The sequence below is a fragment of the Dioscorea cayenensis genome, chromosome 13 (assembly GCF_009730915.1).
Source record: "Dioscorea cayenensis subsp. rotundata cultivar TDr96_F1 chromosome 13, TDr96_F1_v2_PseudoChromosome.rev07_lg8_w22 25.fasta, whole genome shotgun sequence".
Lineage (NCBI taxonomy): Eukaryota > Viridiplantae > Streptophyta > Magnoliopsida > Dioscoreales > Dioscoreaceae > Dioscorea > Dioscorea cayenensis.
This window is the reverse complement of record NC_052483.1, coordinates 7,552,390-7,558,449: the sequence shown is the minus strand read 5'-3', so window position 1 is coordinate 7,558,449 and position 6,060 is coordinate 7,552,390. Positions and strand designations below refer to the sequence as shown.

At 39.3% G+C, this 6,060-nt stretch overlaps 1 pseudogene; it reads right to left on the bottom strand.

The window, feature by feature from the left end:
- Window positions 1-4,644: 4,644 nt before the first annotated feature.
- Window positions 4,645-5,852, bottom strand: LOC120274662 (annotated as a pseudogene).
- Window positions 5,853-6,060: the final 208 nt, after the last annotated feature.

The following is a 6,060-nucleotide window of genomic DNA, read 5'->3' as shown; positions in this document are numbered from 1 at the left end:
TTTCTTTAGCAGGCATCACTTTTCTCAAGATTTTATATTTTGGTGTCATTGGAGTATAGTATGGATTCTTTGGTTTTTCTGAGTGGTGTGGCTCTGAGAGTTTGGCATTTGCCTTCTTTACTCTTTCTCTGAATGCCATCTTCTTTTTACGCTTCTTGCTAATATAAGGCCGACCATGGCAATCATACGAGTTCTTCTGACTCAGAAAAACTATCTCCATCATCATTTTGGTTATATATGGGGTATTCACCTCCGAAATAGCCCCTGCAAGTTTGCACTTGCATCGTTTCATCATTATCTTCATCTAATTCCTCAAGTAGCTCTTTCACTTCCCTCGGGGAAATACTCTTTAAGAGTGATCAACACCCTTTCCTACATTCATATTCTTCAAGTGATTGAATATATTGTTCTATGATGGATTTCTTGTGTTTTTGAGTGCTCGAGTTTTTGCTTTTTCTTCTTATTTTTCTTCTCGGTTTGCTTTCTTTGGAAGTCCCTCGGGGAGGTTTCTCGACATTTCTCCACTTGATCCACAGGCTCGATCAACTTTGTCGAGTATTTTCTTCGAATTTTTGGATATGAATACCTCCCACAATTCTTACGGAGCAGAAGAGGTTTTACCATCAAATACGAGACGGGGAGCATTATTTTTATTACCCACCACTGTGATTTCCCCTTGGGATGATTCCTCATAGTCAGGGGGTAGTCACATAGCGGACATGTTCGTGAGGTTGTTCCCAAGAGAACACTCTTGGAGGTGTGATCTTCCCTTCTTGATATTGGCGCTCAAGCCAATATTTAAAAAGCTATAGCGATCTTCAATTGTATGCCCCAAAACTACGTGATATGGACAATAATTAGGATGATCTTTTTTTGCTCTGTTCTTTTGGTCTTTTGCACTCAGGCAGTTGTAGACCTCCATTCACGGCATCTTTAAAAATTTTTAGCACTTTATCTCTTCGAAAAGAGTACTTTTTGTTCATTCTCTATTTCAAAGTAGGAATGGGTCTTGGTTCGATTCGGGGAGCACCCTAAAAGTTGAGTGGTTTAGCTTGTTCTGGTTTATATGATTCTATAGTGCTTTTTCCTTTATCAACATTGAAGGTTGTAGTAATGTTCTTGACACCTTCTGCTTTTTTAGGTTCATCATTTCTGGAAGTTTGGAAATTAGACAACACCCTTGGGCTAGTCCTTTCTAATTTCTTGGCTTGTGAGATTAACTCTTGAAATGTTGTGATGCCAGATGCACTTAAGAAAGGTGTCATCCAACTATCAATGTTCCCGAGTAACAATCCAACTTCTTGAGGTTGGTCCAGAGGTTGTTCACATTTGATACTCAGGTTTCTCCATTTCATAATATAATCAACTACTTTCTCATCTTTGTTTTGGCGAGTGGCCGCAAGATCAGCTATTGTAATCTTATCACTAACACCTCCAAACCCGCATTTTCGAAACGCATCTTTCAGGTTGTTGCCAATTTTTGAATCGAGTCGGGGTTACAAACTTGCATACCACTCAAATGCAACTCCTGTGAGACTGGCAGAAAATTGTCTGAGGAGAAGTGATGGTTTTGCACTTGTGTCTCCACAGTCTTTGTACAAAAGTGGGCCAAGTGTTGATCAGGATTACCAATTCCATTGAATTGTTTGAATTTAGGCACATTTTATCCTTTGGGATAGGGTACTAAATCATGATAGCCGGGATAAGGTTTGTCACTATCAACTCTTATCTCGCTATTTTTGGCATGTTTGAGTTCAGTAGCCACCATCTGTTGTATCTCCTCCCGAGTCATTACAACAGAATGTTCTTGGATTGGGATACTTGTTGTTCCTTCTGGCTCCACTGCTTAAGCAGTCTCTTTTGGTTGAGGGACTACATTATTTTGCCTGTGTACCTGTTCGGGGCCATTTGCCATCAAGGCTGCCATCTGCTTTTGCATCTGAAACATTGTATCCATTAACACCATCATATTTTCATTCATCTTCTTGTATTCAACTTCCCTATTTTCCATTTCTTGGAATTTGTTCATAATGTTGTCTGGTCTAAAACCAAAAAGCTGGTTCATCTTCATCATCTTCATTTTGGAGGAGTCGCCCTCTTGTAATCTTTTGGTGTATCATGTGGAATATGGCTTGAACCTTCCTCTCTAACCATACTTTGAGAATTTGGTGCCCGTCTCACGTGATCTTGTGGTGGTCGGGTTGTTCTCGATTCATTGTTGGATTTCCTCGAGCTTGGTAATCATTCGGACAGTGTGTATTTCAATATCACCATCGGACATATATTCATCTTTACTCCTCTTCTTTCGGTCAAACTTTGAGTGAGAAATCGAAGCTTGACCCTGTGAAGCTGAGGTTGTGAAACTTGATCATTTTGTAAAGCGATTCGATCAAAAACAGTTTTACGTGCCTTCAGCACTAACTGCTTCTTCTTTTGATAAAATTCCCTTGGCTTCAATTTTGTCGATTGCAATTTCTTTGATTACGCATATATCTTATAGAGATTTTTGCGAAGGAAGTTTTATAAGATTTTTGGGGGTCTACCGCCTTTCTGTCATATGGTACGTGCGTGACTCTGCGGTGGTTGCATTTTTCTTCACCATATTAAGTGGTCCAAATGAGTTTTTGAAGGAACCCATTCAATTATCCTTCTGGTTTTGGAATGTCACAAAATTTAATTCGTGATTTGGGGTTTTCACTCTCTTGTGTGTCAGCCTTGAAAACACACTTTTCCTTGGCTTAGCTTCTTCAGATTGGAAAATCCACTTTCCTTCCCTTTAGCGATGTGAGTGAAAGTGGGTTCGTCATCCTCATCATCTGCAAAAACTATCTTTTTTGGACATGATAGCCTCTGAAAGACAGAGCTTTTGGGCTTCTCATCAGTAGTATTCTTCTCAAATGCAGGAATAATGACATTTGGGCGACAACCCCTGGATGGCAAACGTGGGACCGTCAGGTTTTCCTCCGGATATGAAGTTTTTTTCACGAACTGTACAAATTCAGAGATTGTGTCGAACCTCATCTCAGCTCCAGCAGCTCCAGTATTGAAAACACAATTGGGTAGTTGGACTTCTGATCCTTCTCCGAGGAAAATAGTGAGCTTCGGGCTTCCGAGTTCAATTGAACTCTTAAACGCCATTTCACTGCAATAAAAATATCAATAATATTAACTTTCTTACATATGAGCTATAAAAATCAATGCCTTCACTTGTACTTGAGCCTCAAAGATGGGAGGAGGAATTAAAAGGAGTCCCCACTGGGCGTGCCAGAATTTGTGGGATCGAAAATATACGCCCTGGCATCATGTCGGTGAAAAGACACCAGGCGATATATCAAATCACAAATAGTTTTTATTTTTTATTTTATTTTTGTATTTTTGTAGGTTCTTCCATTCCTAATAGAGGCAAGCCTCCATTATTAATTACCCTAGACTGAAGTCTTAGGAACCTCCGATTAAGGGCTCAAGTACAAGTAAAAGAGAAGAAAATGTGCGAATTATAAAATTTGCTATTTATTATATATATATATATATATTCACTACAACATATAACTTTTTATATGTATATATATACATATATATAACTTTATATATATATATATATATATATTATATCAATGTTGCTGCCTGTGCCTAGTCGCCACGTTGCATGCCTTGTTGCCGTCTTAGGATATGTATCTTGTTGCCGCCTTGTAATTTGCATATTTGCTAGAAAAAAAATTTTTCCACTGCCTCGAGATGAGCATTTTTACATTGCTTTTTTTGGATGCGTATTTTTATTGTTCTTTGTGGGATATGTGTTTTTGTCATTAACTCTACATAAGAGTGTTCATTTAGCCTTCATTAATTCATCGGTGACATTCTTCGCGATGTAGACCGTCAACATTAGGCGGAAGCACCACCTCGGGTATTATATGTAATTTTGTTAAACAATACCGAGCCTTGACATACTTAATAGCCATGCATAATCGAGAATTGTGCATATTCATCCCTACAAAAGCTCATTTAGGCGTCATTTCCAATATGTTAATTACTATATATATATATATATATATAATAATATGAGGTATTCCATTTTTATTTTTATATATTTTTAATACATCATTATTGCCTCAACAATAATTGATTACACCATGTAAACTTGTATACTATATAACTCCACGGAGACACATATATATATATATATATATATATATATATTCTCTTACAAATTTTTTCAATTGAATGTCACATGTGGCACAAACCAATATTGTGAGTTTATTAAAAAGCAATAATATCACGACTTTTGAATATCTTCACTGGTGGCCCTATGTCGACAAAGCTTGGATGCTACCCAAAGTAGGCCCTCCATTTTTATACCTCTCACTACTTTTTCCAGACTTTTTGCATGTCGGACTTGTCATCCCATGGTCTTACATCCAATAATACTTGCGACTTCACAAAAATTTTTATTTTATATTTTTATTATTATTATTATTATTTTTATTATTTTTATTTTTTTATTTTTTTGTTCAAACATCAAGCTCGTTACATTTATTTTTAGTAGTTATCGTTTATGCTTACATAATATCATAACAAACAAAGTTTCGACAACGTAAACCCGGGACTTTCATTTAGTTAGTTGTTCCACATTCTTACGCATATTAATCAAGACCATTCAAAGCAGAATCCACATGTTCTTCTGTGATCTCGATTCAAATGAAAGGTGCCTTCTAAGTTTTTGTGCACTTCAACCTTGAATTTCTCCTCCTTGCTCCCTCTCTTAAGCTTAAACAAGCATATCTAACTTGGCGTAATCTTCAATCACCTCGCCTTAGCATGAAGGATGTCCGAAGTTCATAGGGGGACAATGGAGTTGGATCTCTTTGGATGGTTGTGACGACGATGATTTGTCTGCGTCCTTGACCACGTGGTCATGTGCAGGGCACATTTCGCCATCCAAGTTCATGTCCATCTCGCTTGACACCAAGGCCATAAGCGATGAAGTGAGGGCGAGTCTCCGAGCATGCTTAAATTCACGAAGCTCCTTAAAGTTCGACCCATGGCTTGACCCGGACCTTGGCCTCATAGAGCTTCTTAGTTCCAGAGATCAATTGCCTCCACAATCAAGTGATGCGAGTGCACTCGCCACTCACGCTCTTTGGCCTTCACAACCCCTTGCAAACTCTAGTAGTTTATTCTCCTTCTTGTTGTGCTCTTCCATAGCGAACCGAGCGAGACAATTTATCCTCGATCAAGTGATGCGCATTCCGCTCTAGATCATGATCTCTCCACGCGAGCAATAGCGACATGATGGACAATGACTTGAAAGCTTGCAACGAGCTTGGAAAGGAACCATTACGATCCCTCGGCATAGTCCTCCAAGAGCATGAGAATGGTTCCTCGAACCGAGATCTTCACCGTTGTTGTTCTTTTCTTCGTCTTTTTCGGGTAGAAGTGAAGCCAATGAGATGAGAATTGAGGCGGGTGAAAGCAGCGCTGGGCCAAGAATTTGTTTGCATGCATGGACCTTCTTCTCTTTTTGCAGTGCGAGCCAAGCTGCCTAGGCAAACTTGGCCTGGACCTTCATGGGATCATTCTTGAGGACCTAACAATACGAGTCCGAGTATTTTCAGCCTCCTCCCATCTTGCAGTGAGATAGCGGCGATGGCAGCAACAACGGTAACAACATAAATCAACGACAACGTCATGCGGTAGCGGCGACAACGATAATAGAGCGATGATGGTCTCAAGCGAAAGCATGACGAATGAGCGGCAATGCAATGGCGGCGATAGTGAACAGCGTCGGTAAAGCGAGCATCCACAAGCAATGTCGGGCAGACGACAATAGCGAAAGCAACAATGATTCTTTCCATTTTTTTTTTATTTTTTATAGATATATATATAGGTTTGGGGAAGAGAAAACGTGAACACCTTCTTCTTCTCTCTCACTTGTTCTTCCTCCTTCTTCTCTGATTCCATCTCTCTGGTTCGTTCCTCTTTTCGTTCTCTCTGTTCCTTCGTCTTCAATCTTCGATTTTCTCCCTTCGGTCTTCCTCTTCGTCTTCTCTCTGATTTTCGCTC